The sequence below is a fragment of the Rhinopithecus bieti genome, unplaced genomic scaffold, assembly GCF_001698545.2.
Source record: "Rhinopithecus bieti isolate Rb0 unplaced genomic scaffold, ASM169854v2 scaffold_5497, whole genome shotgun sequence".
NCBI classification, from domain to species: Eukaryota; Metazoa; Chordata; class Mammalia; order Primates; family Cercopithecidae; genus Rhinopithecus; species Rhinopithecus bieti.
In genome coordinates, this window is record NW_016805006.1 from 1,012,606 (window position 1) to 1,023,008 (window position 10,403).

The 10,403-nt window shown below is 38.2% G+C and overlaps 1 protein-coding gene across 1 annotated transcript in view; it reads right to left on the reverse strand.

The window, feature by feature from the left end:
* BCAS3 (BCAS3 microtubule associated cell migration factor) overlaps positions 1–10,403 on the reverse strand; it is a 749,063-nt gene that overhangs the window by 451,244 nt on the left and 287,416 nt on the right. The window lies entirely within an intron of this gene.

Below are 10,403 nucleotides of genomic sequence, written 5' to 3' on the forward strand. Positions count from 1 at the left end.
CTAGTTTTTTGTATTTTTTAGTAGAGACGGGGTTTCACCGTGTTAGCCAGGATGGTCTCGATCTCCTGACCTCGTGATCCGCCCATCTCGGCCTCCCAAAGTGCTGGGATTACAGGCTTGAGCCACCGCGCCCGGCCTATATGTATATTTTAATCTCAATTTTTTAAAGTATAAAAAAGGAGAAAATTGATATGGAATATATAGAAACTTTCTATACTATCTTCCCAACTTTTCTGTAACCCTAAAATGATTCCAAAATTGAAAATTTATGTTATAAATAAAATAATTTTTATAATTTACTACATCTGGGTAATCTTGGGGTTCATTCTGCTACTGTGACTATTGTGATCCTATAGATTGAAGCAGCAGCTCCCGCCTGAGAGTTTCCTCCCGGACATTCCTTCTGGCCAGCCCTACTGATTTCAGAGTAGCCTAGCCAGCCCCCAGAATCATGTATGCCGATGTAATCATGTAAATCTCTTTAATGCCCTACTGATTCTGTTTCTCTGGTCGAATCTTAACTGACACAGAGGTTTAATTCAATTCCTATCATTCCATCGTGGCTAAATGGTGGAAATTATTTCAAATGATTTCTAAATTTATGATATGATTTTAAGTTTTTCAAAATTTCTCCCTGACCTCAAATATCTCCCTTACTGCCATTCAGAGTGCTTATAATTTTACCATTAAATAATACTTCCTTTGGATCTTCTGGTACTTGAAAATCCTACCAAGGAGAAAAAGATGCTACTATGAGGAGTTTCATGGTTAGGAAAATGTGCTCTGAAAGCCAAGAGTATAGCTTGACAACATTCTGCTGAAGACATCAGGCATATGTTTCATCGATCCACTCAATCAGCAGAAGCCAGGAATAGACAGGAAAATCCAAGAAAGATCCGTGGAGTGTCCTCTTGTCTGATGGCATGGATCCCCACGACATACACAGGAGATACACAAGGTTTTCGAGAATGTAGTATCTGTAGAAACACTGCCATCTTGGACTGAAAGGCACAAAGGCATGATTTAAAAGAGGAGGAGGAGGAGGAAGAAGAAGGAGAAGGAAGAAGGAGAAGAAGAAGGAGAAGAAGGAGAAGAAGAAGGAGAAGAAGGAGAAGAAAGAGAAGAAAGAAAGAAAGAAGAAGGAGGAGGAGGAGGACGAGGAGGAGGAGGAAGAAGGAAGAAGAAAGAAGAAGGTGGCAGCGGCTGCTGCACTTACAAAACTCTACAAGCAGGAAACAGGCTGATAGAGCTACCTAGGTGCAAACCTGTGCTACCCAATAAAATGTGTGAATGACTCCAAGGGCAGAGATGTGTGCTTAGAAGGCCTAAGTTGTGTGTACAAAGGCAGGAATGGGCAGAGCCACAGGCCCAGAAAATGAAGCCACAGTCTAGGAGGGCAGCGCCTCAAGCCAGATGGGAAACTCTGGCCTTGAAACACAATGGAATTTGCCCTGCTAGATTTTAAACATGTTTGAAACCAGTGACTCCTTCATTCTTTTCCACTTCTCCCTTTTGAAACGTCTATCCTATGCACATTCTACTACTGTATTTTGGCAGGAAGTAAGTTTTATTGTAGTTTCATAGCTCCACAGAGGCACAGGAATTTTGCTTCAGGATGAATTCCAGAGTCTCAACCATACCAGAGTCAGATGACTGAGATGATAAGATTGGACCTTTGAGCTGATAATAATTTAGACTTAGAGTTGATGCTGTAATGGGTTGTGACTTTGGGGGATGTTGGTAGGGAAAAGAGGTAATACTTAGCATATGGCATGAACATGAATACTGGGGGACAGAGGATGGAATACAGAGAAGTGAATTATAGCCCCCAAAAGACATATCCACATCCCTCAAAAGATCAAAGAGTTACTCGTTGGCAAAGTAAATGATTAGGTTATAGATCCTAAAAGAAGGGGCTTATCCTGGGTTATCCAGGTTGGTACTTAAAACACTCACATGTATGTTTACAAGAAATACAGAAGAGGAGCAGACTCAGAAATGAGGAGGATGTAATACAATCAGAGAGACAGAGACTGAGCGATGTGGCTGTAACTCAAAGAATGCTAAAGGCCACCAGAGGCTAGAAAAGGCAAAGAACAAATTCTTCCTCAGAATTTCCAAAGGAAGTGCAGCCTTGCTTACCTTTTGATTTTATATTTTTGCCCTCCAAAACAGTAAGAGAATAAAATTTTGATATTTTAGGCTCCCAAGTCCATGGCAATTTGTTATGGTAACCACAGGAAAAAAACCACTGAGTAATTCTGGACATCATCCTGAACAACGTGAATTTTATAATATGAACAATCTGCCCAGGACTGAAATTGCTGGGTTCTATGGTAAGTACATATTAATATTTTAAGTAAATGCAAAATTATTTCCCAGAAAAGTTGTACCAACAGCAATGTATGAAATATGAGAAATTTAATTCCTCTATTCACTGACTGCGGGGAGTTAGTTCTTTAAAGGTATCGTGGACATAAGACATACAACTTGTGTCTTTTCATTCTCTTAATGGTTTTGTTCAAAGAGCAGATGTGTTTCATTTTGATCAAATCCACTTTATCAATTTTTCTTTAATGGACTTTGGAATAGAAAATTTTGCAAAGCAAAAACAAAAAAAACTTCTTTTTTTTTGAGATGGGGTTTGCTCTGTTTCCCAGGCTGGAGTGCAGTGGCGTGATCATGACTCACTGCAACCTTGACCTCCCAGGCTCAAGCAATTCTCCCACCTCAGCCTCCCAAGGAGCTGGGACTACAGACATGCACCACCAGGCCTGGCTAATTTTTTTTTTGCTTTTGTAGAGACAGAGTCTCCCTATGTTTCCCAGTCTGGTCTTGAACTCCTAGGCTCAATGGATCCTCCCACCTTAGCCTCCCAAAGTACTGGAATTACAACTGTGTCCAATCTTGGTGTCACATTTTGAATGTCTGTCCCTAACCCAAGTCACAAAGGTTTCTTTTGGTGCTCTTATAACTTTATAATTGTAGGTTCTACATTTAAGTCTATGATCTAATTTGAGTTAATTTGTTGAAAAGACTAACCTTTCTCCACATCTTTGCACCTTTGTCAATAATAAGTTGTCTCCACATGTGTGGGAATGGTCACAAGATCCCTACTGATTACTGCAGTTTTAGTAAGTCTTGATATAGGTAGTAACATTCCTCCAACTTTTTCTTTTTCAAAATTATTTTGCTCTAAGTGCTATGCATTTTCATGTGAATTTATCTTGTTAATGTCTACCAAAAGAAAACCCTGCTGGGATATTGATGCAGATTACATCTAGTCTATGGATAAATTTGGAGAGAACTGACATTTTAAATGATGGTAAGTATTCTAGCACAAGAAAATGGTTTAATTCTCCATTTATTTAGGTCTTTACTCTCAGCAATATTTTCTACTTTTCAGAGTACAAGTCTTGCTTATTGAATGTCAGTAGTATATACTTTCGGATTTTTTTAAATGATCAATTCATTGTTGTTAGTATAGAGAAGTGCAACTGATTTTGTATATTGATCTAATATCCTGTAACCTTGTTAAAATCATTTATCAGTTCTTTTTTAAAAAATAAAATAAAATTCTTTAGTTTTTCAACATAGACAATCATGTCACTTTTGAATAAAAGATAGTTTTACTCTTGCCTTTCTGATCAGATGGTAGTTCTTTCTTTGTTCTCATGTCTCGTCTACAGATCTCCAGGATTCTCTCTCTCTGCAGCTCCCAAGTCTCTGGTGCACTATATTGAGAATCTATGATCTTGGCCTCCCGGGACTCTTAGCAATATCTCATCAATTCAGGGAAACTACCAGGCTCCATTAGGGTTCCCCCTTCCTGCACCATGACTGGAAACTCTTTCAAAGCAATAAATTGGGGCAACCATAGGCATCCTCTCGTGTGTTCTTCATCTCTCAGAGATCACCATCTTTCAATGACTGATGTACAGTAACTAGAAAACCACTGTTCGTTGTTTAGTTGTTTCAGGTAGGAGGGTTAATCCAGTTCTTAACTCTATATTGGCCAAAAGTAGAGGTCCTAATAATGACTCTTTATTTGGCATTTACTGTGCAAGGTGCTTTGCTAAGCATTTTACATATAGTATTTCTGATATTCCTGCAATAAACTCTGAAATCGGTATTGGCCCCATTTTACAGAAGAGTAACTTGAAGATTAGAGAAAGTATTTTGCCTGTCCTTAGTTATATAATTACTAATCAGCATCCAAGTATATAGGGGAGCTGGGAAAATAGGAATGAGGAGTGACTGCTAATGGATAAGGGGTTTAAGGATTATAAAAATGTCCTGAAATTAGATACTAGTGATGATATGCAAACTCTAAAAACATAACAAAACCACTGAATTACACTTCTAAAATGAATTTTATAGTATATAAATTATATCTCAGTAAAATGATGTTTTGGGGGGAAAACTGAAGAGTTACATGACCATATATAGGGTCATGCACAGGGTTGCCAGATTCACAAAAAAAAAAATACATAAAGTCCAGTTAAATTTGAGTATTAGTATAAGCATAACTAGGAAATATTTGGAACATGTTCACACTAAAAACAAATATTTGCATTTATCTAAAATGACCATCAAATAGTTACCAGTTAATAATACTGAATAACTAGATAATTTTCCCCTTGACAATTGAAGATGCTAACCATATTATTTCGCAGTATTATTCTAGTATGGTAAAATTAACACTTTTCTGATTTACAGATGTTTCAAAAGCAAGTTTGCCATTCGCCAAAATTAGCATGCTAAGTACAAAAATGACTTGAGTCTGTTTGAGAAAGTATGTTAACAAAATATGTGTAAGGTTAATACTTACTGTTGAAAACAAGGACTATTTTTCTTACTACATATGTGCTTTATGAGGAAAATTACTGTCAGATGCAAAGGATATCCCAAGTCATAGACCACAAAACAACTTAATTCAGTATAATTAGATCCACACACTGAATTTTTTTCCTTGCCTGATTAAAGTACCGTCAGAGTTCTTGGAAGAATCCAGAAAAACATGCTTTTGTAGTACTCAAAGAGGGCCAAATCATGTGAAATACAGATTTCACGACTGGTGTTAGATTTTATATATCAGTTCAAAATAATTTTCTGTAGAATCTTATAAAATTAATTTTGTGGTCACTCAGGTCCTGGTATTTGGGGTTTAGAAATTCCCAGTCTCCCATACAGAGTGTGTTCTAGAGCATAATCATTTAAATAATTTCTATTTGATTTTCCTACCTGTTAAGTAGGAACATCATTGGCATTAGCAAACATTTGCACTACAATATGCTAGGCTCCATTCTGTGCATGAGAGATGCCAAAAAGCTTAAGCAAAATTTCTATTTCCATATTGAACTTATAGATAAATTAAATGGCAAATAACTTTAATACAAAGAAGTATCAAAAATAGATGTTAAGTGCTTAAAATATCCAAATTCTAAAAGGTCAGAGATGAGATAGAGCATCTCAGTGACTAGAACATATGGGACGCGGTTTGAAAAAGAGGTAAGAAATAAAATGTGCCCAGCAGCACACTGAAATATTAACTCTAGATAAAATGCTCATCAAATTTAAAACTTCCATACGAAAGAGACAAAAATGAATGATAACTAAACTTAAGGGTAAGCAAGTTAGTTGTGCCAGAAAGTAAGGACAGGCTCAAAGAGTGATGAAGATATGTCAAAAGGACACAGACACCAAGTTATTGGGCTCCCACTGGCCAAATGTGGGACATTTTGTGCTCTCTAATAAGTAATTATTGAACAAATATAATCCATTGGATAAAACAGGAATCTATGAGACCAAAATGATAGGTAAAAAAAGGAATGAATTGAAAGTTCAATGCAGAATGGCATATTTACATAGTTTTAAATTACTGTCCCAAAAACCTGTAAATTTTTGTAAAGTACAAAAGAGTAACTGCATAGTGAGGAAGACCAGCAGACACCATCTCAGTCATGTGATTAAACTGATCATCATCAATAACAACTCAAAATCATGTACCACCTGATAGGATGCAATAAGAACCAGCACCTACTCTGTGACATTCCTGTCAAAGATGAGTAAGCTAAATCTAATCATAATGAAACATCAGATAAAAAATTGAGGCACTTTTGACAAAAATAAATGACTTGTAATATTTAAATGTGCTGAGAGCATAAATGGCAAAGAAATAATAATGACCTGTTCCAGAATGAAGATTAAAGAGATATAAAAATTCAGTTTCCAGCCAGGTGCAGTGGCTCACGCCTATAATCCTGGCACTTTGGGAGGCCAAGGAGGGTGGATCACGAGGTCAGGAGATCCAGACCATCCTGGCCAACATGGTGAAACCCCGTTTCTACTAAAATTACAAACCAAAATTAGCTGGGCGTGGTGGCATCTGCCTGTAATCCCAGCTACTTGGGAGGCTGAGACAGGAGAACTGCTTGAACCAGGCAGTTGGGAGGTTGCAGTGAGCTGAGATCTCACCACTGCACTGCAGCCTGGTGACAGAGCAAGACTCCATCTCAAAAAACAAAAAAAAAATTATAGTTTCCCCTAACTAGATCCTTCTGCTAGTTACTGGGACAATCAGTGAAACTAAAATGGAGTTTCAAAATTAGATGGTGAAAATTTATTGATTTGACTTTTTTATGGTTACATAGAAGAATGTTCTCATTTGTAGAAAATACACATTCAAGCATTGAGGGTAATAGGGCATCATGTCATGTTGGCAATCTACTTTCAAATGGTCCAAGGAAAAAATGTATCTGCCTTGGTGGAAGGCCTGTGCATATAAAAATAAATCAGGTACAATTTATTTTTAAAAGAAACCCCAGTATTAGTGGAGACAGACAAGTAGACAACCAGTCAAAATACAAAATAACAAGTACTATAATGGGGCGTAAAATGAGTAACACAAGGAAGAAAAGAATTGACTCCACCTAGAAAAGTAGGAGAAGAAATAAGGTAATTTTTAACATGAATATTGCATGAATGAAAAATACAAATCATGATCCAATGAATATACTTCTAAAATGAAATCTTAATAAGAAGAATCAATTTCATTAAACTCAGTAGGAACTTTAAAAGTATGCATTGTAGGAAGTTTTGGTGAAGAATAAAGCAGATATAATAATCCTTACCCTCAAGACGGTAAAAATATTTTAAGTATTTAATCTAGAAGAAAGAAATTGGGCATTATATGTATGAGATGTTAACTATTCCCATATTTACTCATGAATGAATTAAAATTTCATAAATAATAATAATTTATTTGCCTGAAATAAATTTGCCTGATGGGAACATTAGATAAATAATGTTTTATTATATAAATAATAATAATTTGTCTGATGGGAACATCAGAAGAAATGATAAGATACTGTGTTAATGACTAAAATTCCATTTGCTAGTTTTTCTCTAATCGAGGAACTGCTTACTGGTATGGGTAAAATGTTAAACGGTGATAGCTTAGAAAAGTCATTCAATGCTAAAGGCTAAGATTACCTAGATGATGGTGATGGATGCATAACAGTGTGAATTAGTACCATTGAATTGTATGCTTTAAAATGGTAACAATGATGGATTTTTTTTTTTTTTTTTTGCATTTCACCACAATTTTCTAAAATGATAAGATTTCCAAACCATTCTAAAATTCATATAAAACCAAAAAAGAGCCCAAATAGCCAAGGTGATCCTAAGCAAAAAGAACAAGCTGGAGGCATCATGTTACCTGACTTCAAACTATACTACAGGACTGTGATAAGCAAAACAGCATGGTACTGATACAAAAACAGACACACAGACCAATGGAACAGACTAGAGAGTCCAGAAATAAGGCCACATACGTACAACCATCTGATCTTCAACAAAACTGACAAAAACAAGCAATGGGGAAAGGACTCCCTATTCAATAAATGGTTCTGGGATAACTGGCTAGCCATATGCAGAAGGTTGAAACTGAACCCCTTCCTTACATCATATAAAAAATCAACTCTGGTGGCTCATGCCTGTAATCCCAGCACTTTGGGAGGCCAAGACAGGTGGATTGCCTAAGGTCAGGAATTCGAGATGAGCCTAGCCAACATAGTGAAACCCCATCTCTACTAAAAATACAAAAATTAGCTGGACATGGTGGCATGTACCCCTAAGCCCAGCTACTCAGGAGGCTGAGGCAGGAGAATCACCTGAACTGGGGAGGCGGAGGTTGCAGTGAGCCAAGATGGCGTCATTGCACTCCAGCCTGGGCAACAAGAGCGAGACTTTGTCTCAAAAAAAAAAAAAAAAAAAACTACTCAAGATGAATTAAAGACTCAAATATAAAACTCAAAACTATAAAAATTCCAGAAGACAACCTAGGCAATACCATTCTGGACACAGGAACTGGCAAAGATTTCATGACAAAGCCACCAAAAGCAATCACAACAAAAGCAAAAAATTGACAAATAGGTTCCAATTAAACTAAAGAGCTTCTGCACAGCAAAACAAACCATCAACATAGTAAACAGACAATTTATAGAATGGGAGAAAATATCTGCAAACTACGCATCTGACAAAAGTCTAATATCCAGCATCTATAAGAACCTTAAACAAATTTACAAGAAAAAAAACCCCATTAAATAGTGGGCAAAGGACATGAACAGACACTTTTCAAAAGACTATTATTAGAGAAATGTAAATCAAAACCAGGATAAACCATCTCACACCAGCCAGAATGGCTATTTTTAAAAAGGCAAAACATAACAGATGCTGGTGAGGTTGTGGAGAAAAGGGAACTCTTCTCATGCTTGTAATCCCAGCACTTTGGGAGTCCGGGGCGGGCGGATCACGAGGTCAGGAGATCAAGACCATCCTGACTAACACTGTGAAACCCCATCTCTACTGAAAATACAAAAAAATTAGCTGGACATGGTGGCGGGCACCTGTAGTCCCAGCTACTTGGGAGGCTGAGGCAGGAGTATGGCGTGAACCCAGGAGGCAGAGTTTGCAGTGAGCCGAGGTTGCGCCACTGCACTCCAGCCTGGGCGACAGAGCGAGACTCCATTTCAAAAAAAAAAAGAAAGAAAGAAAAGGGAATGCTATACACTGTTAGAGTGTAAGTTAGTTCCATCACTGGGGAATGCAGGGTGTGTATTCCTCAAAGAGCTAAAAACAGCACCGCCATTCAACCCAGCACAATCCCATTCCTGGGTATATACACAAGGGGATATCAATCATTCCACCATAAAGATACATGCATGTGTACGTTCACTGCAGTACTATTCCTAATAGCAAAGACATGGAATCTACCTAAATGCTTATCGATGGCAGACTGGATAAAGAAAATGTGGTACATAGACACCATGGAATAATATGCAGTCACAAAACAGAATGAGATCACGTCTTCTGCAAGAACATGGATGGAGCTGGAGACCATTATCCTTAGCAAACTAATACAGGAACAGAAAACCAAATACTGCATGTTCTCACTTATAAGTGGAAGCTAAACGATGAGAACACATGGATAGATAGAGGGAACAACAGACACTGGGGCCTGCTTGAGGGTGGAGGATGGGAGGAGGGAGAGGATCAGAAAAAAATAACTATTGAATACTAGGCCTAGTACCTGAATGGCAAAATAATCTGTACAACAAACCCCCATGACACGAATATACCTACATAATAAACCCGCATATGTACCCTTGAATTTAAAATAAAAGTTTAGGCCAGGCACAGTGGCTCATGCCTGTAATCCCAGCACTTTGGAAGGCCAAGGCAGGTGGATCACCCAAGATCAGGAGTTTGAGACCAGCTCACCAACATAGAGGAACCCCATCTCTACTAAAAACACAAAAAATTAACTGCGCATGCTGTTGGGCACCTGTAATCCCAGCTACTCGGGAGGCTACGACAGGAGAATCACCTGAACCCAGGAGGCAGAGGTTTCAGTGAGTCGAGATCTAGACACTGCACTCCAGCCTGGACAACAGAGCAAGACTCTGTCTCAAAAGAAAAAACAAAAAGTTTAAAAATAATTTTTAAAAAATTGAAAAGATGCCGGGCGCGGTGGCTCAAGCCTGTAATGCCAGCACTTTGGGAGGCCGAGACGGGCGGATCACGAGGTCAGGAGATCGAGACCATCCTGGCTAACACGGTGAAACCCCGTCTCTACTAAAAAATACAAAAAAACTAGCCGGGCGAGGTGGCAGGCGCCTGTAGTCCCAGCTACTAGGGAGGCTGAGGCAGGAGAATGGGGTAAACCTGGGAGGCGGAGCTTGCAGTGAGCTGAGATCCGGCCACTGCACTCCAGCCCGGGCGACAGAGCAAGACTCCGCTTAAAAAAAAAAAAAAAATTGAAAAGATAAGACTTCCCAGTTCAGCCTGAGAGTAAAATAACAGAGATAAAGAAAAATGTGCAAACCCATTTCCAGTCTTTA